This window comes from Rhipicephalus microplus, chromosome 9 (genome assembly GCF_043290135.1).
Source record: "Rhipicephalus microplus isolate Deutch F79 chromosome 9, USDA_Rmic, whole genome shotgun sequence".
NCBI lineage: Eukaryota > Metazoa > Arthropoda > Arachnida > Ixodida > Ixodidae > Rhipicephalus > Rhipicephalus microplus.
The window spans coordinates 128,885,367-128,909,356 of record NC_134708.1 but is presented as its reverse complement, the minus strand read 5'-3'; positions in this window follow the sequence as shown (position 1 = coordinate 128,909,356).

Here is a 23,990-nt window from a genome sequence, read left to right as displayed (position 1 = left end):
ATAAGTCAGCACAGAAAAAAAATGTGCAATTTTTATTGCATAAGTAAAACTCCATCTTCTCGAAATGGCATTTTTTTGTTATGTCAGTATGATAATTTTAAAATGGCAAAAGATGTCATGCTGATTGTTTGTGCACGTACTCAAGCAACACATGGTGGTGTACTGAACTGAACTTGATCCTTTAGAATAACTTTCATTTGATCTTAAAGAAAGTGTGCAAAATGTCCAAAATCATGTACAGGAGCAAAAAAATGCAATTTTTAAATAAAGTAAACCATACTTTGGTTCGGTCAATAGAACGCAAGGTTCTGAACAAATTAGTATAAACTTCTGGTTGCTATCATTACATGCTCAAAAATGATTACAATAGGGTAAAAAATACGTGGAAGTCTGGGACTTGCCGGTCTTCTCTAATCAACACAGTGCTCTGAAGTAAGGCAGTGTTTACATACACCCGCAGAGCTGTCATATTCAATAATGGCAAAGTAGATACATAGAGCAGAAAAGTTATTGTCGCTACCCCTTAATTGGAGGCAGTGACCGGGTAGACTCCAATGGCTGACTTAACATCCCCCAAAATGCACTGCTAAAGCTTCAACAGTTTAACATCAGGCCCTTTTAGCAGGGGTGCAGCAGCTGTGCCAATCGCGCCAATTTGATACAATTCCCGATTGTTGCACCGAGCTGGGCCAAACCCGTGAAATTGTTAAAATTGCACCACGCTGCGCCAAAATGCCCAGCCAGCCTCAATTTTTTTTCAGGTGTACTAATTGCGGTGAGCAATGCAGGCCATGTCGGCCACCTGCAGCTTTGCACCATCACTAAAAGCGCGCAAACCCGAAGTAAAGTGCCTAGAATATACCTAAAATAATCTAGCCACACACCCTATGCTCGTGAGACGTGATCGACCTGATAAAGTAACAACACTGCATGTCTATTGGTCCGCTGACCACAACAGATACGTATCGGCGGGATGGCAGAACTTTAAAACAAAAATGTGTTGCACCAACCCTTCGCGGAAAATGTAAGTTCTCTTGCCAGAAGCGCGGATATGGCTTAATAAGGCTTCGACGTGCTGTAAATGCCGGTGTTGATTACCTTAGCAGTGGCAAATAACAAATTTTGGCTGGAAGCTGCGTCCTTGCCACGGTCTTGGCGATAGATATCTAGTACCGTCGCCGGGGCGACGGGCCTGCGCCGTTGTTACTTTATCTGGTCAAACTCGTCTTGCAAGGTAGCCGAAGCGGCACATAGCCCCATGCTGAAAAGGGTGGGTGGGAGGGGGGTGGTGAGCGGTAAGAAAATTTGTTGACTTTCGTTCTAAAGCTGCTTGAGTCACCTTTGCCGCACTAGACCGGTGCCTGCGAAAAAGCGTGTTGAGATTTACAAGGGGCTGTTCGCGATACTGGGACACTTCACATCTTGCTCAGTTACTCATGCGTTTGTACACCATTAAATTCTGAGTACCAGTATAATTACTGACGTATAAATAAGCTACTGTCAATCATTTGAAGCAGTGTGTGACATTTATGCTTCTCTACAGAAATAAACTAAATTGTGCGCCAATTTTTTTTTCACCACCTCTACTTCTCGTTTTTACGAATCTTCCAAATTTCAAGCTCACAATATCGGCAGATTGATATTGAAATTCTCAGAGTTTGTCAATTGATTTAACAGGTGCAGTAAACGCTAATATGGACTTTATCATTGGTTCCTTAGCGAGGTGGTTCAAAATACTACCTTCATTGAAATAGTAGTAAATAGTATGCTCACACTACATAATTTAGCTTATGTTGAATTGTTTATACATGTTTTTTCTCTAAATGTAAGCCACCTTTTTTTATAGTGCTCCAAATTCGCTATGTCATGATAAAAATGCATGTTCTTTTTTTCCACAACCAGCTCCGAACTTGGAATTTAGTGCTCCAAAAGTAACATTTTGCTGCTCCAAAAATTGCTTCAAATGCTATTTCGGCTGTTGTACCCCTGTTTTAGCACGCCAGCAAATGCTGGTTGGGGTCCAAAGATAAAGTCTTAGTTCAGAGTTTTGTTACAAGCACGAAGCAATGAAGGAAATAGGAGCAAATGGGAATGCTATACAAAGATTAGCACTTAACTCTTCAGATTCCATTTCACAAAACGAAACACTGGTTAAAGTCATTGTCAGTGCTGCTGAGAGTGAGTGGGTTTTTGTGCTGTCGGAAGTCTCAACGAATAGAAAGTGCTGAGAGCACACCACGTAAACAAGCCGTGTAGTGATATTTATCCAAATAGCACGCACCAGCACTCATAACTGCGCCCTTATGTTCAATGGTAGCAGCTGTTGAAAGTGTCCATATAATTGCCATTGCAATATTTTATTCTAAATGAATGGCTAGTTAAATCACTGGACAACTCAAGTGGGTTTAACAATGATGGTGAGACAATCATCAAGTGTTACTCATCGCAAGCATGAAACTCAGGCACTCCAGAATATTCAATCCTTCAAGCAATGATTTCATCACCAGCCCGACTAGTCCCTCCATGTAGACTGCAGTATTGACCAGGAGCTCCCCTGCTGCAGTCGTTGAATACTTGTTACTCCTTAGTGTCGAGACTCTCTTTCGAAACACCTCCTCAGTGACTGCACAGCATCATCTATAAAATCTTCATCATAGACCGACTGACTGATGCCCTATTAAGGTGCTATTAGGAGCTGTTTTGTATGCAAAACATCACAGTGCATTGTTTCAAATTTTTTCTGGTCAGTGTTTTTCTCGGCAGCGATGTAAGATGATCAATGGTACTACTTAATAATGTAACACTTCTCTGGACAACCGAAGAACTCTTCTATATCATAACACATTGCCTTACCAGCTGAACCACTTCTGCATTTACCCTGTCTCTGCGTGCTTATATTGAGCAGCACCCTGCATAGGTTAAAAAGAAATCTGCGAATCATTCACACTCACTCATGAAATATATTTTTTCCTTAGGCCTTACTAGTGGACTCAGACTCGCTGCTCATTGCAAGTCTGACAAGTCTGGTGAGTAGACTTCCGAGTCCGTTAAAATATGATGATCTTTTCCACACATGATTTCAATGCTCCTTTACAGCAATGTGTTGCATAATTGGTGCTCCAGTTGATGATCTTTTCCACACATGGTTTCAATGCTCCTTAACAGCAATGTGTTGCATAATTGGTGCTCCAGTTACAACCTTTCAATCTCAGACCTTCATATAGTGACTGCAACCCAGTAAGGTAATCTCTATTCAAAGAGATGGCACTTCAGATATTTTATGAGAATGTCCCGGGAAGAAATTCACAGGAGGGCATGTCAAGAAACCTCGACTCCCCCCCCCCCCCCCCTCTTGTAGTTCTGGCCTCTCAGCTATAAATATTGAGTCGGTGCACAAATGCTTGTGCATTGAGATATGTGTGAGGTGTGAAAACAGAGCTCAAGGCGCGATTTCATGTGGAGGGAGGCCGCTACACTGCCACGAGACACTGCAAGGTGCCAGCTGGAGCACCTATTATGCAATATATTGCTTTTATGGAGCACTGAAACTATAGGTGAAAAAGATAATCATATTTTAACGGACTCGTAAGTTGACTCACCAGACTTGGTCATTGGTCACTAACAGCACAAAAACCCTTCACTCTTGGGAGCACTCACATTTGCTTTAACCAGCGTTTTGTTTTGTAGAGTTAAGTGAGATTGAATCCAAAAGAGGTTACTGCTAATCTCGATTCTCAATTGCTATGATTCTTGAACAAGGGTGCCAATAGTTGCCATTTGCACCCTGGTTCGAGGAATATTGACATGACTCATCCATGCATAGCAAAAGAAAGGCAAAGCCTTCAAATGAATAAGTTTCTTGCATGATTTTTTCATAGCACTGTAGCAGCTTCTACATGACATTGTGTCCTGAGTTCTCATTTTTTTGGGGGGCTTTTGCACCAGCATTTGGTGTGAAGCATGCTGGCTATTGCGCGGTGCCTTCTTTCAGAGGAGGGTGCAGGAGCATGCATGCTTCAGCAAAACAGCTGTTGATAGCTCGTGTAGCTGCAAAGGGCTCATTAGGGGCTGTGCTTGGGGGCTTCTTTTTTAATGCTGTTTAAGTGCTCATTTGTGTCAGCTGTGGTTGCATGCTTGTGTGGAAGCACCTTATTTTATGGCTGACTTCACTATCCACTATTTTTGCTTTTTGGGGGGCAGCACCCAGGGGGGGGACTGCCGCTTACAGTTCTGGCTCTCATAAATAACAAAGTGGGCAGCTTTGCTTTTTTTTTAAATTTTTGTTTGCTGTTGATGCATTAATACTCATCTCTACCAGTTCCACGACATTCCTCATACAGCCTGAATATGCCATTTACACTCCTGCAGCTTGCACTTATCTTTTTTATATCCATGTACTGTATTTGCTCACATAATAATTGTATTTTCTTCATTTTTGGATAATTTACTGATATAAAGGTGTGGTTTGTACAGTGGGTAAAGTTTTGGAACAGGTCGACTAAATTTAAAACTGGAAGCTGGAATTGTAATGACTACGTTGTGCCATAACAAAACCATATCAGGTTGAAGAGTTCCTACCTTCAAGTTAGAGGCACATGTTCGCATTGCCTTGTAATGAAGAAGCCCTGAAAAGCCTTTCCAAGTAATCATCAAATGTCTTCATTAGAGAAACTTAATTAATCCTATATCGACTGTTGCAAAAAATTTTGCAATTTGCGAAATACTAGCGGAGCTACAGGAATTCATCACATACTTTACGTGCTTTCTTTCACCTTTCGTTCGAGTGAGCTCACTCAAAGCCACGCAGGAGGGGATGACTGGGGGACAAGAAGCTATGCCTATTTATCAACGTGCGTCCTGAAGTTGAGCTCTTTTATCCCCCCCCCCCCTTTTTCTTCTTCAAACATGGGGCTTCTTCTCAGTGTAATCACGAACATGTGCACGGGCATAAGGCAGCCTCCGGTTGCGGTTGTACACATTGCACTTGAAGCGCAGTCAGTTGAATTTGGAGCCTTATTTGTTTAGGGGAAACAGCGTTTTTCAGGTGACTGATGTGATGACGTTTATTCGAGCCGAGAAGTCGCAGCGAGGTCGCAACGGAAAGTGGGCGTACGGCAAGTCTGGCAGAGGCGGCACAAACTCTCGCGCAAGCAGAGCACGGGCTTTTTGTTGTCTTCCGAAGGCGCATACGCGTTGGTGCGTATGCTCCACTACAATACCCCCGGGATGAAGGGTAGCCATCCTGGCGACTCAGGGAGTAGGCACAATGATGGGGTCGTAGTAGGGCTTGAGACGGTCGACGTGTACGGTCTCGCGTCCTCGACGGCGCAAATCTGGTGATTGTGTTAACGGCTCGATGATGTAATTCACCGGGGAGGTCGCGTCAATGATACGGTACGGACCATGGTACCGGGCCAGAAGTTTGGAAGATAGGCCAGGAACGTGCGGGGGCACCCAAAGCCACACAAGGGAGCCAGCACGAAATGTAGGAGCTATGCGGTGAGCGTCGTCGTGTCGAGTCTTTTGTAGACCTTGAGCCTCACTTGTCAGAGACCGAGCCAACTGACGGCAGTCTTCAGCGTATCTGGCGACTTCCGAAAGCGGGGAGCACTCAGATGCATCAGGGCGGTACGGTAGTATAGTGTCAAGGGGGTGGGAAGGGTCGCGGCCGTACAATAGAAAGAACGGAGAAAAACCGGTAGTCGCTTGCGTCGCGGTGTTATAAGCGAAGGTAACAAAGGGCAATACAGCGTCCCAGTTAGTGTGGTCGGAGGAGGTGTACATCCTCAGCATGTCGCCAAGTGTGCGGTTGAACCGCTCAGTAAGACCATTTGTCTGTGGATGGTATGCGGTAGATTTCCGGTGGATAATGTTGCATTCAGCGAGGATAGCTTGGATGACCTCCGACAGGAACACTCGACCCCTATCACTGAGTAATTCCCGCGGAGCACCATGGCGTAGAATGAAGCTGCGGAGAATGAAGAGTGCAACTTCGTGGGCGGTCGCTGCCGGTAGAGCTGCAGTCTCAGCGTAGCGTGTCAGATGATCGACTCCGACAATAATCCACCGGTTTCCAGAGCTACTATATGGGAGTGGGCCATAGAGGTCTATATCCACGCGGTCGAATGGGCGAGCCGGGCACGGCAGCGGCTGTAACATGCCGGTAAGGTGCCGCGGAGGTGTTTTGTTCTGTTGGCAAGTGGTGCAAGACTGAATGTATTTCTGCACAAAACGATACATTCCTCGCCAGTAATAGCGTTGGCGCAGCCGTTCGTAGGTTTTCAGGACACCTGCGTGAGCACTTTGGGGATCTGCATGGAAATTCATGCAGATGTCAGAGCGCATATGAGTTGGGACAGCAAGGAGCCACTTCCGACCACCAGGCGTGTAGTTGCGGCGGTACAGAATGTTGTCACGTAAGGAAAAGTGGGCTGCTTGCCGGCGTACCGCTCTCGTGGAAGGGACAGAAGATGGATCGGTAAGGTAGTCGACTAACAAGGCAAGGTATGGGTCTTTACGCTGCTCCGAAAGCATGTCAGTGCTGTCGAGTGGTGACAAGGTGGTAAAAGGGGGTGACAGAGAAGCCACATCTGGTGTTAATGGCGATCGGGAAAGTGCATCGGCGTCCGCATGCTTGCGACCGGAACGATATACGACACGGATGTCGTATTCCTGCAATCGAAGTGCCCAACGGCCCAGACGTCCGGACGGGTCTTTCAAGGTGGACAGCCAACATAGAGCGTGGTGGTCTGTGGCGAAGAATAGGTGGCGAGGTCAGCAGGCGGCGCAGCTGGTGAAATGCGTCGTCACATGCAGGTGACCATGCAGATATACCTTTGCTGTTGGAAAGCAGACTCGTGAGAGGTGCGATGATGGACGCGAAGTTGCGCACGAAGCGACGAAAGTAAGAGCAAAGACCAACGAAACTTCTTAGGGCTTTCAGTGATGTGGGCATGGGGAAGTCAGCGACAGCTCGAAGCTTATCGGGGTCCGGAAGAACACCGTCTCTTGTGATGACATGTCCCAAGATGGTTAGTTTGCGGGCTGCGAAGTGGCACTTCTTGGTGTTAAGTTGTAGGCCTGCAGAAGCTAGACACGCCAGAACCTCGTGGAGACGACGAAGATGTGTCGGGAAATCAGCTGAAAAGACTACGATGTCATCTAGGTAACACAAGCAAGTTTTCCACTTGTGGGCCCGCAATATGGTATCTATCATGCGTTCAAACGTCGCAGGCGCGTTGCAGAGCCCAAATGGCATGACTTTGAACTCATACAGGCCATCTGGCGTTACAAAGGCTGTTTTAGGGCGATCACATTCAGCCATTGGCACCTGCCAATACCCAGAACGCAGATCCAAGGATGTGAAGTACTCGGCGCCTTGTAAACAGTCAAGAGCATCGTCTATTCGTGGTAGCGGGTAGACGTCTTTCTTTGTAATCTTGTTTAAGCGGCGATAGTCCACGCAAAATCGAACGGTGCCATCTTTTTTCTTTACCAGAACCACGGGTGACGACCAAGCGCTTTGAGAAGGCTGTATGACTCCACGTTTAAGCATGTCATCTACTTGCTCCGTAATGACGCGGCGCTCTTCGGCAGAAACGCGGTAAGGACGCTGTCGCAGAGGCGAATGTGAGCCGGTGTCAATAGTATGAGTGACAGTCGTGGTGCGGCCCAAAGCAGGTTTCTGAAAGTCGAAAGAAGAGCGAAACTTGTTAAGGAGAGCAACAAGTTGGCTGCGATGCGAGGGGGGAAGGTCTGCGTCAATAGCATCGTCGAAGGCTGGTGAGCTTGATGGCTCAGATGCCTGAGTGATTGTGGCAATCTGACATGGCGTTTCGTCGGGAAGAATAATATCATTGATATGGTCGACAGGTTGCACATATCCTAACGTTTCACCACGAAGCAAGCCAATGGGGTAGTTGCAGTGGTTGGTAACCAGCATTACGGTTAAACCAGACGCAATCGTAAGAACGGCAAATGGGAGCACGATGCCCTTGCGTTCAGTAAAAACAGGGGATGGCGTAAATACCACCGTGGCGTCAGGTTGCGCCACACATGAAAGGCTAATAGGGACTGAAGCTTCCGGAGGCAAGGTGATGTCGTCGTCAGCGATGAGTTTGCAGAGCAGTGGTGAATGGTCGGGCGATGGAAACTCACAATTTGGCACTAGGGACACTTCCGCACGGCAACAATCGATGATAGCTTCATGACCTGATAAGAAATCCCAACCCAGGATGAGGTCATGAGAGCAAGATGGTAGTACGAAAAATTGGACGATGTACAAAACGTCTTGGATGACGACGCGCGCCGTACACACAGACGAGGGCTGAATGCGTTGCGCGCTAGCCGTGGACAGCACGATGCCACAGAGAGATGTGGTCACTTTCTTCAGTTTGCGACAAAATTTTGCGTTCATCACAGAAACGGCGGCCCCAGTATCAATTAACGCTTGTGTGGCGACTCCCTCAACATTGACATCAACAACATTTCGCGGCGAAAATGGAGGCCTTGATAATTCCGCAGAAGTTGCAGTTCTTGCCTCTGGAACTGCACTGATTAGTTTCCCTCCTCAGGAGGTGGTCTACGACGCATAGGAGATGGTGATCGGCGACGAGGAGATGGGAAACGAGAAGTTGATGGGCGACGATCCGAGTCAGAGTGCCTCTGTTCGTATGCAGACGAGGTGGCCTGCTGCGACGCATAGGTAGGAGTTCCAAAGGAGGCGTACGCAGGTGTGGGACGGCGGCGGCAGTAGCGTGCAATGTGGCCAGCGATGCCACACGCGAAGCAGATAGGACGGTTGTCATGGGTGCGCCACTCATTAGATTGACGGAAAAAGCGAGGTGAGGGCCTGTAAACCGGTGGCGCTGCCGGAGGAGTTGGAGCCGATAAGGCGACTGGATGCGGTGGGGGCCGCGCGACCACAGCTGCGTAGCTGAGAGGTGAAGGCGGCGCAGTTGGTGCGTAGCCAGCAGTTGAGAGATCAGATGGCACCGAAGTGCACGGGTAAGAGGCCGGAACTGTAGGGAGTGCATTGCAAATTTCAGTGCGTATGGCCTGCTGCATATTCGAAGGGAGGCTTGTCGTGGGCGCGTCACTATGCGGCAGCAGGGAAAGCTGTCGGGCGACTTCCTCCCTGATGAAGTCTTTAATCTGGTTCGACAGAGTTCCTTGGTGAACGTTGCCATTGGCGAGTGCGACGGCCGAGATGGAATCTGGTGATGGAACACTCTGTCGGGCGATGGAACGCTGACGACGCAATTCATCGAAGCTCTGGCACAGGCTTACGAGGACCGCCACCGTGGTCGGGCTCTTCGCCAGCAACATCTGGAATGCGCCATCCTCGATGCCTTTGAGAATATGTCGAATTTTCTCTTCTTCAGGCATGGATGAGTTAACACGCCTGCAGAGGTCGAGCACATCCTCAATATAGCTAGTAAAGGTCTCACCAGGTTGCTGGGCTCGGTGGCGCAGACGCTGGTCAGCGCGGAGCTTGCGGACCTCTGGTCGGCCGAACGCTTCGGTCACGAGGGTCTTGAAGGTGGACCAGCTGGCGATGGCGGTTTCGCGGTTGGTGAACCATAGCTTGGCGACGTCAGCCAAGTAAAAGATGACATAGGCAAGCTTGGAGTCGTTGTCCCATTTGTTGCTGGCACTCACGCGTTCGTACAAGGAGAGCCAGTCTTCGACGTCTTGCTCACCACTGCCGCTGAAGATTGGTGGGTCCCGCTGACGGGTAGCACCGGGGCAGGTCGACGGGGCAGCCGATGGTGCTGGCTGGGCTGGGACGGGCTGGTGGGCGACTGCGTCAGTCATGTTTCGCGGTAGTCTTTCAGGCAACTTGCGAGAGCGGAGCTCCAGGTCTTCTTGGGGATCTCAGCACCCTCCACCAAATGTGATGACGTTTATTCGAGCCGAGAAGTCGCAGCGAGGTCGCAACGGAAAGTGGGCGTACGGCAAGTCTGGCAGAGGCGGCACAAACTCTCGCGCAAGCAGAGCACGGGCTTTTTGTTGTCTTCCGAAGGCGCATACGCGTTGGTGCGTATGCTCCACTACACTGATAATAAATTATGAATTACAGGCTGCGTGTTGCCCCATCATGTCTGTCTCACATGCTCTCAGGTGCCTCGACTACCCTCGGCAGCATTTTCTGACCATGCTCGAAAAGGATTGCTGGGCCACTTAAACTGCTTCATGGAGAGTGTTGTGTATACTATACTGAATTTGTGAAAGAAATGCCCATTTTAGCATGCCTAATTCCTGTATATCTGCCATCTGCTACACTTTATAAGAACAATTTGAAAAAGATTTAGGTGATGACTGTGATGTTATTGGGGCAGGACCGCTCCAGAAAGAATCAGACAGCACGCCAGTGCACAAACACACGTCCAACTTCTATTGTACCCTTCACACATGGACAACCCACACATTACGAAGTTCCTAACACAAAAACACGCGGCTAAACTAAATGAATAAGTAGAACGTTCGGCCTACAGTTCAGGTCGTCGGGGTAGTAGCCTGGGCCGTCGTTGATGCCCCGTCGGCACCATTCAGTGGCGAAGTCGACGTTGGGCGGCGTCGTCACCTGCAGTGACGAAGTCGGGAGACGCAGGGTCGCCGCGTCGAACTCCAGTGGCTCAGCGCCACTGTCGACGAACTGGAGCCGACGACCCACGTGTTCCGGCGGCAGGGAGTTGTGCCCTTGAGCACCTGCAGTCCGCCTCGGAAACCCACGCCAGCCCTCCTGGAACAGCGGCGCAAGGGCAGGTTCAGGCACCCGGCGCCAGCTCTCCACGACCAGCGGGACAAGGACAGGTTCACGAACCTGGCGCCAGCTCTCCTAGACCGGTCGTCTAGCGGAGGCTGAGCTGTCCACTCGGCTGGTACGAGTGTCGCGACGTGGCCTGGGTCGTACCTATGGGCCAGACGCCCAACGAGGTAGTCCTGCCTCGAACGACGTACCTCGCGCACTGCCGAAGGCACGGGTCACGCACCCTCGAGCCCGCGCCTCACGAGCTGTCGTCTTCCTCGTAGGCACCGCACGGCACATACACGCACACATCATATCCTCTTCGCCCCCGCACGGCACACTATTGTCGTTTTTTTAGTTTCTGTTTCGCGTCCGCGCAGCACATATTATGACATCACCCCCTTTTCCGAGAAAGTTGTTTGCAACTATTCTACTACAAGGGCGCGCAGCGAACGAATGGTCACTGCACTGCACGGTCACTGCACGGTCCCTGCACTGCACTGCATTGTCTTATGGGTCGCATGTACATAGTAGCAGAATGTTCACAGAAGGCTGCTTACAGTTCGGTAGGAAAACTACCGTACAAGTAGGGTTGCTATGTCGCAACTAGGAGTCAACTATTCACGACTGAGGGCTAGTAGTATTAAGAACCACGTTGCTACCTAAACGGCAGTTATGCGCGACTCAAGTAGTCGGCTCCAATATTGTCACAACCTTTGATGTAATGAACTGTGAATGAGTACTCCTGCATAAGGAGACTCCACCTCAACACTCTGTTGTTCACGTGTTTGGCGGAATTTAAATACTGTAATGGTTGGTGGTCTGACTGAATGACAAAAGGTTTGCCATAGAGGTAAATATGAAATTTTTGCACTGCCCAAACAAGTGCAAGGCATTCCCGTTCTATTGTTGAATAGTGGGTTTCTCGGGGCAATAAATTACGACTTGCGTAAGCAACTGGATGCAGCACCTGGCCCTTTCCCATCTGGAGCAATACTGCGCCTAGGCTTGTATTGGAGGCATCCGTACGAAGAACGAACTCCTTCGAGAGGTCGGGAGCAAGGAGGATGGGAGCATCACCGAGCTTCTTCTTGAGGGCCGTAAACGCTTCCTCTTGATGTGCGCCCCATGAAACAGTGTGGCTTTGTCCCTTTCTTGTAAGGTCCGTCAGCGGCTTGGTCAGTTCGGCGTAGTTAGGTATAAACTTCCTGTAATAGCCGGTCAAGCCAAGAAACGACTGCACTGCTTTCTTGGTTGTAGGTCGTTTTGCGGCAAGAATCTTGTCTAGCGTTTTGAGAAGCGGTTCAACTGTAGTCTCCCCGATTCGATGTCCCAAGAAGGATATGCTTCGCTCTCCTATCTCACATTTACTTGGTTTTATGGTGAGGTGAGCTTGGTTAATTCGTTCAAAAACTTGTCTGAGGGTGTCGATGTGCTCTTGCCAAGTATCGGTCGCAATGATGACATCGTCGAAATAATGGTGAACGTTGTCGACACCACCCAGTACTGATCTCATAAGGCGCGCGAATACTGCTGGCGCCGTTTTAATGCCAAAAGGCATGTAGAGGAAGTGATAGAGCCCAGACATGCTGGAGAAAGCAGTTTTTTCACGACTGTTTGGATCCATCGGTACTTGCCAGTATCCTTTCGTGAAATCAAATTTGGAGAAAAACTGCTTTTGTCCAACAAGTGCAAGAACTACATCGATGCGTGGTATTGGCTCGCAGTCGGGGACCAGAATCTTGTTCAATTCTCTGAAGTCTATGCACAACCTAATCGTGTTGTCCGGTTTCTTCATCACGACAATGGGAGCGTGGTACGGCGACTGAGACCGCTCAATAATACCGAGTTTCAGCATCTCTTGTACTTCCTTTTCTACTCTTTCTTGCAAGGCAAGGGGGATGGGGTACTGCGGAACATGCACAGGCTTATTGGAGGTCAGACGTAGCGAACACTCCACGAGTGCTGTTTTCCCTGGTAAGTCAGAAAAAATGTCCGCATACTCTTGAAAAAGTGCTTGCACATTCTGAACTTGTTCAGCAGTGAGGTGTGGTGATAGCTTGACATCCGTGCTGAACTGCGTGCGATACAAGCTCAATATGGGCATTTGTTTGACTTCGTCTTCTTCTTCGGGGAGATTTTCGTGGAGCTCTGCAACAACTGACACCTGTTGTGGTTCCGTCGCTTCGCGCTCTTCGTATTTTTTGAGCATGTTGATATGAAAAATCTTGTTTTTCCCAAACACATCGATGACGTAGTTGACATCATTTTTCCGTTCGATGACTTGGAACGGCCCTTTCCACTGCATTAACAGCTTGTTGGAGTCAGTCGGGAGCAGAATTAAAACCTTGTTGCCTGGGCATAATTTTCTAGGGCGACTTTTCCTGTCATAATAGGTTTTCTGCTTCACACATGCCTTCTCCAGCTGTTCATGGGCTATCTTGCAAGTCTCCTCTAGGCGATTGCGCAAATCAAAGACGTAGGTGTAAGTCGTCCGCGTTTCTGCGTCTAGCCCCTCATTTGTCCACAGTTCTCTCAGCACGGTTAGCGGTCCTCGGACGTGGCGGCCGTAAATGAGCTGAAACGGAGAGAACCCGAGGCTTGTCTGTGGAACTTCCCTATATGCAAAGAGTAGCGGAGCTAGGTACCTGTCCCAAGATCGAGGTCTCTCTTGGCACATTCTCTTTAGCATTGTCTTCAGGGTGCCATTAAATTTCTCCACGAGACCGTTCGCCATCGCATGATATGGGGTTGTCTTTAGCATCTTCACGGAGAGAAGCCTGCTAACCTCGTTCATTAATTCTGAGGTAAAACTTGCCCCTTGGTCGGTGACGATTTCCTTTGGCAAGCCGATGCGGGAAAAAATCTCGATGAGTGCTTCCGCAATGTGAACTGCATCGATTGCGGGCAATGCTACAGCGTCAGGGTAGCGAGTCGCAAAATCGATAAGTGTCAGAACATATCGGTTCCCACGGTCCGATCTTGGTGAAAATGGGCCGATTAAATCAACCGCGACCCTTTCAAAAGGTGTCCGGATAAGAGGCATGTTGCCTAGTGGTGCGACTCCAACTTTTCCTTTAGGGGTAGTTCTCTGGCACTTGTCGCAAGACTTGACAAAGCGCATTACGTCTCCGTTCAGGTCAGGCCAATAAAATTCTTCTAGGACACGATCGGTAGTTCTTTTGATGCCTTGGTGTCCCGCCATGATACTGCCATGCGCAATGTCCAGTATGCCTACCCGGAACGCTTTCGGAGTGACCAGCTGTTTAAACGTCCTGCCAGTGGCAAGGCGGTAGCGTCGATAAAGCAATCCTTTATCTTCGATGAAATCGTAACAGTGGCCCTTTCCCGATTTGAACTCTTTGTTCACTTTAGCAAAGACAGCTTTGAGTGTCGGGTCATTTCGCTGTTCCTCGACGAGTTGGGCTCTGGTAACGTCAGGTAAGAGCGTTGTTGACACGTACAAAGGCCTGATATTTTCTTGACCTTGTTGATTGGCTTTGGTTTTTGCCACGCTTGAAGAAGCAGATCTTGAGGTGACAGGTGACTTGGTCGGGTGTGCTTGCGCAGGTAACTCATCCACCTGGGTATGAGTCGCCTGCTTCCAGTCAGAATCTGGATCGTATGGTCCTCTGACGCCTGGAAGATTTCCCAGCACAAGGTCATAGAGGGGTTGATCCATACAAGCCACTTTCAGCATCCCTGTGAAGTACGGCGTGTTGACTTGTACAATAGCTTCCGGGAGATGGCTAGTTGACCTGTCTAGGAGAACGACACTGATTTTCTTGCCTGTCAGGCACACATCAGGAACGAGCTCCCGTCGGACGATTGCCGTGTTGCATCCCGTATCGCGTAAGACTCGAACATCTCTTCCTAGCAGCAGACCTTCGACCACGGGCATCCCGTCGGCCAGGAAACGTATTGTACCCTGCACTTTCTTGTCGTCGTGGTGACTTGAGCAAGGAATCTTCCCTCCTGGACGCTTGGCTGTTTTTCTAGCACCAGCCCGGGCAGAGTCAGGTTCGCTAAATGCGCGCGAAGAACTCGGTTTGTTGTTCCCATGCTGGTTTCGGCAAGTTTTTGTGACATGTCCCGTTTTACCGCACAACTTGCATTTCAGCATCTGCTTAGGTGGATTGCGGCAGTCAGGAGCCAAATGTCCGAAACGATGACACAGGATACACTTGAGTTGCGGTTTCCGCGACGCTTCGGTAGGCTTTCCACTGGATTCTTTCGCGGGGTCAGGACCTTTTCCTATATTAGTCAAATTCTGCGCCTCAAGGAAGCGATCCGTCAAATTAGCGAGTTCATCTAGTGACTTGCACTCTCGCTCTTTTAAGAAAACAACCAGCTTTGGATGGCAACAACGCAAGAATTGCTCAGAGATTACGTGATCCCTTAGACCTTCATAGGTTTGGGATACGTTTGCCATGTCTATCCAATGGTCGAAATAACTGGTAATTCTTGCTGCTAACTGTCGTCCAGTTTCACCATCTGCTGCTCGTGCTTTCCGAAACTTATCTTGGTAGCCTTGAGCCGTAAACTGAAATCTCTGCAGTAGAGCTTTCTTTACTTTTTGGTAGTCCAGCGAATCAGCGGCAGTCATTCGGCCTATCACGGTTAACGCGTCACCCGTTAGGCACAGGCTAACAGCGAGACCCCATTTTTCTTGCGGCCAATCCTGTCCTGTGGCTACGCGCTCGAATCGCTGCAGATACGCGTGCAGATCATCGCGTTTCTCGTCAAATACAGGCAGTAACTTCTGCGGATTGAGGGGTGAGGAGGTGCTGGGCGCAGTCAAAGCGTCATTAGCTGCTACAGGCATATTCTGAGCTCCTTCCTGAAGCTTTGCCTTAAGCTGCAGAATTTCACGCTGCCTCTCGTCAGCTTCTTTGGCTGCCTCTCGCTCTGCAGCTCTCTCATCCCTTAGCTTAGCCTGTTGGGCCTCAATCCACTTGTTTAGCTCTGCACCCGAGAACCCTAGTTGGAGCCCTATAGCGGCGAGTTTTTCCAAGTCCATGGTGCAGTCTGAACGTGTGTCTGCCTCGAGCGAAACTGTCTTCTTTCACTGGTTTAACGAGCGGATCCTGGCAGGCTCGCCAGTTTGTGATGTTATTGGGGCAGGACCGCTCCAGAAAGAATCAGACAGCACGCCAGTGCACAAACACACGTCCAACTTCTATTGTACCCTTCACACATGGACAACCCACACATTACGAAGTTCCTAACACAAAAACACGCGGCTAAACTAAATGAATAAGTAGAACGTTCGGCCTACAGTTCAGGTCGTCGGGGTAGTAGCCTGGGCCGTCGTTGATGCCCCGTCGGCACCATTCAGTGGCGAAGTCGACGTTGGGCGGCGTCGTCACCTGCAGTGACGAAGTCGGGAGACGCAGGGTCGCCGCGTCGAACTCCAGTGGCTCAGCGCCACTGTCGACGAACTGGAGCCGACGACCCACGTGTTCCGGCGGCAGGGAGTTGTGCCCTTGAGCACCTGCAGTCCGCCTCGGAAACCCACGCCAGCCCTCCTGGAACAGCGGCGCAAGGGCAGGTTCAGGCACCCGGCGCCAGCTCTCCACGACCAGCGGGACAAGGACAGGTTCAGGAACCTGGCGCCAGCTCTCCTAGACCGGTCGTCTAGCGGAGGCTGAGCTGTCCACTCGGCTGGTACGAGTGTCGCGACGTGGCCTGGGTCGTACCTATGGGCCAGACGCCCAACGAGGTAGTCCTGCCTCGAACGACGTACCTCGCGCACTGCCGAAGGCACGGGTCACGCACCCTCGAGCCCGCGCCTCACGAGCTGTCGTCTTCCTCGTAGGCACCGCACGGCACATACACACACACATCATATCCTCTTCGCCCCCGCACGGCACACTATTGTCGTTTTTTTAGTTTCTGTTTCGCGTCCGCGCAGCACATATTATGACAATGACAGTAGATGATCGAGGCCCTTAAATTGCTGGACATTAAATGTTACCGTCAAGGCACTCAAAGAACAGGAGGAAAAGGTCGCTCTGGTGCAAGTGTGCCCTTAATTGGCTATGCTTTATATGGTTTTGCCTGCTTCAACATCATCAAAGTGCTTGAAGAACAAGAAGAATAATTCTCTGTGGCAGGAGTGTGCGATAAAATGCTCAACTATTTCTGGTTTTCCCACTTCTCTTGAACTTTATAGTATGTGTGCCAAAGTGAATTCTAATATTGAAGTGTGTGTGCAAATTGAATATTTTTCTGAAATTTCTCGAATACTTCTAGAATTTTTTCAAATACTTCATGTGAAATTCTAGAAAAAGTTGGAGAGGCTTCCAAAGTTTATTCTTGTGAGATGAAAGTCTTCCTTTTCGCAAAATTGATAAGTGTTGGTAGGGTAGCGTTTCGTAGTTGCCTTATAAAGAATAAGGCAATGCACAATTGAATTTATATATGCACAGATGTGTTAATATGCACGATTTCATGCAGCCAAAGAGTTGATCAAATTTCAGGTCAAAAAGCAGTATAAGTAAGCCCTTGTATCTGCGATACCTATCTTCTCCTTGTTAGAATCAGCCTTTTCTAGAGTCAGTACATTTGCGACCGTAGCAAAGCCAGAAATGCAGCTTTCATGCAATACGACTGTGATGAGGTGAAACATATTAAAAATTTGGAGGGTCCCTTTCAGTCAGACATTAACCCTATTTTTTGTCTCTGGTAAGTTATAATAGTTCAAATAGCAAAATTTGCCATACGAATTGAATCAAATAGCAAATATTATTCAAAAGATATTCAAAAATATGAATATTTGCGTACCCCTACTTATTGTTTACTTCAAATTTTTACCCCATTTTTCGTTCTCAGTAGAAAAGACATGTGCCCTTCTAAATGCTGTGCTAAGGCCACAGATCACAACTCATGCACGTGCCTAGAGCTCCACGCATATTCTTCTGTGAGACCTTCTATTTAGCTGTTTGAATTCAAAATTGTGAAACCTCGTGGATCAATTTTCACTATTGAAACTTCCATTTTTTGAAGTAGTTATGCTAGTAAGTTTTAAGTGTTAAAGCAACAATTTGAGGGTGAGTGTAACGATGTTAACTCCCACACACAAGAAAAAAGGATCACAGAGACATTTTTCCCCTGCAGGTTCATTTGAGAGGCAGAAGAAGGAGCAGTGGGCTTGGCTGCGGTCGTAATGCAAGGAGGCTACAAAGCTCCTGTGGAGTGTCCTTCAGCTTCAGAACAAGAGCCTCATAGTAGCCCCGCATTGGAGTATTTGTGCATCAAGAGGACAAACAAGTGCCCCTGAGCGGGGCTCTGACAGCGAGAAATTTGGAGGTTGTGGCTAGTGATTATTGCTTAAAGAGGTACTGACGCAAATTTTTGTCTTGCAATATTAACATTGTTGACAGCCTATTAGTCACAATGTGGTGGACTGCTTGCTGCAGCATGGGACAGATGGACAATTGCTGTCTGTTTATTACAGACTAGTTTTAGCTTGGCACAGCTCTAAGAACACGAGCCACGGAATGCAACAAATGCCAACTTGTGTGCTAAATGGTACACATAAAACGCGGCTTCCAGGTGTAAGTAGCACTTGCACAGCAGGTCTATCAATATTGAAAGTGGACGGTGACAACCGACACAGTAATCAAGGCGCTGGGGCGAACAGCTCCCGCTCGGCGCTTCTGGCTTAAGAGATGGCCCACCATGGCGTATTGTTCTTCTTCCTTCTTACACACGGAACACTGACGCACTTCTGTGCTGCCTGCGTTATGTGTTCACATTGTTTTGCTGCTGCATATGCAGCACAATGTCGTTGTCGTCAAGTTGATCGTTCTCGTTCGGGTGCAAAGATTTTCTTGAGGCATCCTCACGTTCCACATGTTTACATTAGGCATGAACACAGCAGTCGCTGAATAGTAGCCTGCTAGCACAAGTGTGGCCAAAAGGCAATAACGACTGTGATGTCAATAATGTAGCTGTGCCAACTCTGAGCTCAGCAACAATGGTGGCACCTGGAAGTTGGGACTCAGCTTCAGGTCACTTTCAGTGATTCAATGATGCGAGATGCGGCATATAGCACTGGATCAGGCACGCAAACTTTAATATTCATATAATTGGCTGTCTGAGCTATAATTGTTCATCCGATTTGTAGATATATGTACGTTCAAGGGAATCAATGTCGCAGGCTATATTAGCCACAAAATTTTGTGTCAGTACTCTTTATGGTATTTTGCTTTATGTTTTAACTCACAGTTAAACAAATAAGTAAAGAATTTAGTAAGTTATAGTAATCATATAAATAAATTCGAGGATGCAAAAATATTTGTCGCGTTTTTCTCAAATGTCCCGACACTACACTACATACAACACTTCCACCCGTTTAGTCTACTGTACTTTCGAAGCACCATTAAATTGCCCATTGTGGCATATTCATATTTTTTACACTATAAACTGGTATAGGCTTATTACCATGCTTAGACAAACATTACTTATGACCCTTACTACTTGCCCAAAGTAACCGGGGTTGTTCTGCAGAAGGGCTTGTTTTTGGGCTAGTTTATGCTTGCTTAAAATTATATGGTGTGTGGTTTTGTGTGACTGTTCTCTCTTTTTTGCACTATATTATGATTTTCAGCAGGACCGGAGAATTCCTCGGACCCCTATCACCTATATTACCCACGAACCCTTTACTCCTGTATGGCCCATATACCCCATATGCCCCATAAGCCCTGTATCCCCCATATGGCCCGTAATCCCTGTATCCCCCATATGGCCCATAATTCCTGCATCACCTGTATCCAATAACATCGTATGATACGGGTCCTATCTGTACAGGATTTTTCAGTAGGGTCGGAAGCGTGGTTCCGCTGAAGAAGGACAGCACCGATGCCAAGTCCACTTGCGTCAGTGTGTAGCACAGTAGGTGCTGTAGGGTCGAAATGGCGAAGCACTGGCCGTGATGTGAGGCATCGCTTGAAGGTGTGAAAAGCGGCTTCGCAGTCATCCGACCAGACAAAGGGTGCGCTCGTGGTCAGAAGTTTGTGCAGAGGAGCCGCAATAGTAGCGAAATCACGCACTAAGCGGCGGAAATACGACGCTAAGCCAAGGAAGCTGCCGAGGTCTTTCTGTGTGGTTGGTGTAGGAAAGTGCAGTACCGCGGCAACCTTGTCGGGCTCAACGCCATGTTTACTGACGACGTGACCTAATACCTTGATGCTGTGACTGGCAAACCGACACTTATTAGTGTTGAGCTGGAGACCGGCCTTAGCTAAACACGTGAGGACTTCGTCTAGCCGTTCCAGGTGCTGTGAGAAGCTCGACGAAAAGACGACAATGTCGTCCAGGTAGCAAAGGCAGGTCTTCCATTTTAATCCCCGCAGTACCGTGTCTATCATCCGTTCGAATGTGGCTGGGGAATTGCACAGGCCGAAAGGCATTACATTGAATTCAAAGAGCCCATCTGGCGTAGCAAACGCATTCTTCTCTTTATCAGACACGTGCATTGGAATCTGCCAATAACTGGAGCGCAAGTAGAGACTTGAAAAGTACTCGGCACCTTGTAAAGTATCAAGAGCGTCGTCAATGCGAGGCATTGGGTAGACGTCCTTATGAGTGATTTTGTTGAGTGATCTGTAATCGATGCAAAACCATACCGAGCCATCCTTTTTGTTTCACTAGTACGACAGGAGAAGACCATGCGCTTGTCGAAGGCCTGATGACGTTGCGCGCGAGCATGTCGTTGACTTGTTCTTCTATAAGCTTGCGTTCAGAAGCCGACACACGGTAAGGGCGGCGGCGAATCACACGGGATCCGTCGGTGTCGATACAATGGGCGGTCACTGTTGTTTGACCGAGACCTTCGGAACAAACGTCAAAGAAATTTTTGTGCTTCATTAATAACGCTAGCAAGGCATCAGTTTGCGTTGGGTTGAGATGTTCACACAAAGTGGCCTTGAGAGCAGGAAATGCATATTCCGCTGGCATACACTTTGAGAATGACGAAGCAGATGAACCAGTGACGACACAAAGTGGTGCTTCTTCGGTAATGCTGGCAACAGTGGTCCCCTCAGGTAAAAAAAGTGGTTCTGGCGTCGTGTTGCATGCCGTGATGCTCGCATAACCACGGGACAACCGCACTAAACAAGATGCGATGGTGATCCCTCGAAAAATGCAGCGCTGGCAAGGAGCGACCACAGCGTCACCATCTAGAATGTCTCGTGACTTGATCGTAAGGACACGTTCTCGTCCGGGAGGAAATCCGCAGCTGTCACAAGGTTGGGCGACGAAAGGTCGGCAGCAGAAGAAAGCTCAGTGTCCGTAATACGAATGAGGGGCCGACCACACGAAATTACAGCAGACGCCGCTGACAAAAAGTCCCAGCCTAAGATTATCTGATGAGCGCACGAAGACAGCACAGCCAATTGTATGTGATGACGGATTCCATCGATGAGAATACGAGCAGTGCACAACCCGGTCGGGCGAGTCGGACTGTCATTAGCACCGCATAACATGGGAGCGGCATAAGGAGTTTGCACTTTACGCAGGCGAAAACACAATTCACGATCAATTACCGAAATTGCGGCTCCAGTGTCTATAAGGGCGTCAACAAAAACACCTTCCACAGAAACAGGCAGTAAATTAGCAGGACGAGACGGGGGAGTTGTAGCGTTCCGACGACAAGCAGTTTCCCCTCCAAAAACTGCACCTTCTAGTTTTCCGAGTCCAAAGAGATCGGAGCGGGACGCAAGGGTGATGACGTACGCCGAAATGGTGACGGAGAACGGCGGCGAGATGAACGAGAAGGATGAGGCCCAGCATGAGACCGTGGAGGGGAGGGCGACTGACGGAAGGTGGATGGATATGGTGCGGGATCGTATTCATCGGGTCTCGGGCCAAAGTCTCTCTCGTAAGCTGAGTAACCACGCCGTTCATCCTGCTGACGGCGGCGGCAGAAACGGTATATATGACCCCTTATGCCACAGTGGAAGCAGATGGGGTGGGGAGGACGCCTTGTAGAATAGTGGCGTGGCCTTGGCGCTTCCATTGTCATCGCAGCCACATGGTCGCATCCGACGTCCGCAGGCACGGTTGGAACTGGTGCAGGGGCCCGCGATGCAACTTCTGCGTACGAAGACACTGCGAAGCGCACAGGAGACGGGGCATGTGCAGCGCTTGTCATTGATGCCAGTTCGTCCTTGATTATCTCTCACAGGTTGGGAGGAGGTGTGTGGACAGACGCAATGGTAGGATTTCCTGGAATAAGGCCGTGAAGTTCTTCTCTGACAATTGTGTGGATAAGGGCCCGCAATTCATGCTCTTTGGTAAAGCGAGCGTCGCAGGAGGCGTGTGGAAGGCGGATGGAATGAAGCGCGTCCAGGCGTTGGCATGTAGTGATGACGTCCCGGACGGTAGTCGGATTCTGAATCACGAGAGCATTGAAGGCCACAGAGTTGATACCTTTCAGTAGATGTCGGATGCGATCGGCCTCCGTCATGTCATTTTGTGCTCGGCGACAGAGAGCCAGAATATCTTCAATGTAGGAAGCATGCGATTCGTCGTCCCCTTGGATGCGGGTTGCGAGCTTCTGTTTCGCTACTACAGAACATCCTGCAGACGTGCCAAATACCTGACGGAGATGCCCCGTGAACGCCGACCAATTGGAGAAGTCGCTGTCGTGGTTGTAATACCAGGTTTTAGCGACGCCATCGAGGTAAAAAGGAAAGTAGCGCAGTTTGTGTCCCTCGTCCCAATAATTAAAAACGCTGGTTCGATCATAACTGTCCAGCATTCTTCGATGTCTTCGTTGCGAAAATACCGGAGGGTCTCGATGAGAGGTACTCACGGTGTAGTGAAGCCTAAGTGGCTGAGAAGGAGCGGTTGCAGCAGCGGACGCGTTGGGTTCTGCCATCGCTGTTGCTTGAGGGCACAACCGTCGACCAGACCGGAGCTCCAGGGGTGACGGGTAGAGCAGGAGGACGTGGGAACCAAAGCACGCTCCACCAATAATGAGACCACGTCCAGTACGGTTCTCCGTGGACGTGGTCCAGGTTCGCAACCAGGTACGCAACCAGGTTCTCTTTTTTAATACAGACGCACGAGCCAGCGAGCCAGCCCGCGTGACATACGATGATGATCACTATACTCTGTTTCACACATCATCTGCAACGTTGCGGAGACTACCGAGACTTCTTGCAGTCGATTCGTTCGCAACAAAAAGTAGTTCGATGTTTTTACCACCAATAATTTAATTTTTCTTTCATTATTACGGCGAGAAGTAACTTAAGATATTACGTGCCTTATAAATGAAAACGCCGCGGAACGTGTGATATGTGGCTGTATAGCTTAGTTTTCACGTGACGTCACATACAAGCTCGCTACTCAGGCCGCAACATGATGGCGGCCACCTGGACTGTCAGTGCAGAATAGGACACGACAAGGTCGTTCGGTACCCGCGTTCTTTTATGCTCACCCCGCTTTCTTTTGTTCGCCAGTCGCGCCAAAGTGGAGCACAAACAAACGCGTGACTGCACCGCCACTAATCAGATATCATGCGAGCGACCACGAAACGCGCGGAGTTATACGTTTAGCTGGCCGAACTTCTATCATAGTTTCCACAGCGTTGCACCTGATGTATGAAACGAAGTATACAATGGTTTGGTCATACAGATGAAGATGAAGTACATAGTCAGCGCTCACAATATATATATATATATATATATACATATATATATATATATATATATATACATATATATATATATATATATATATATATATATATATATATATATATATATATCAACGAGGACCCCAGAAAACTCAACTGCCTCCGAGAAGTAAGCCAGGAGAAAATTGGTGACAAAGATTGATAGCTGGAGACCATGCTTTTTTCTGACTGACTCGTACGTGTACACTGTCCTTTCTTGTGTGTGTTTTTTTTTTCACATGCACATACAAAGTGTTTACGTTCGCCTACCACTTCATGACCATTGAAGGGAAACGGACGAAGATTAAAGGTAAATAGCCGACCGACCCATTAACGAGAAACCTTTCCTTTACGCACGCCGCCCGCCGCCCGCCGAACGACCCATTACGGGGAAACTCCTTTCTTTACGCACGCCGTCACGGACCCTCCCGGCACCGCGGCGACAATCTTGGGTGGCCCGACACACGTCAAGAACTGAACAGCACGTGATATGAACCGTATGTGGATGTAGACGGACAGTTGGCTTCGTTCTCAGTGTTGACAGTGGTTCTTCCT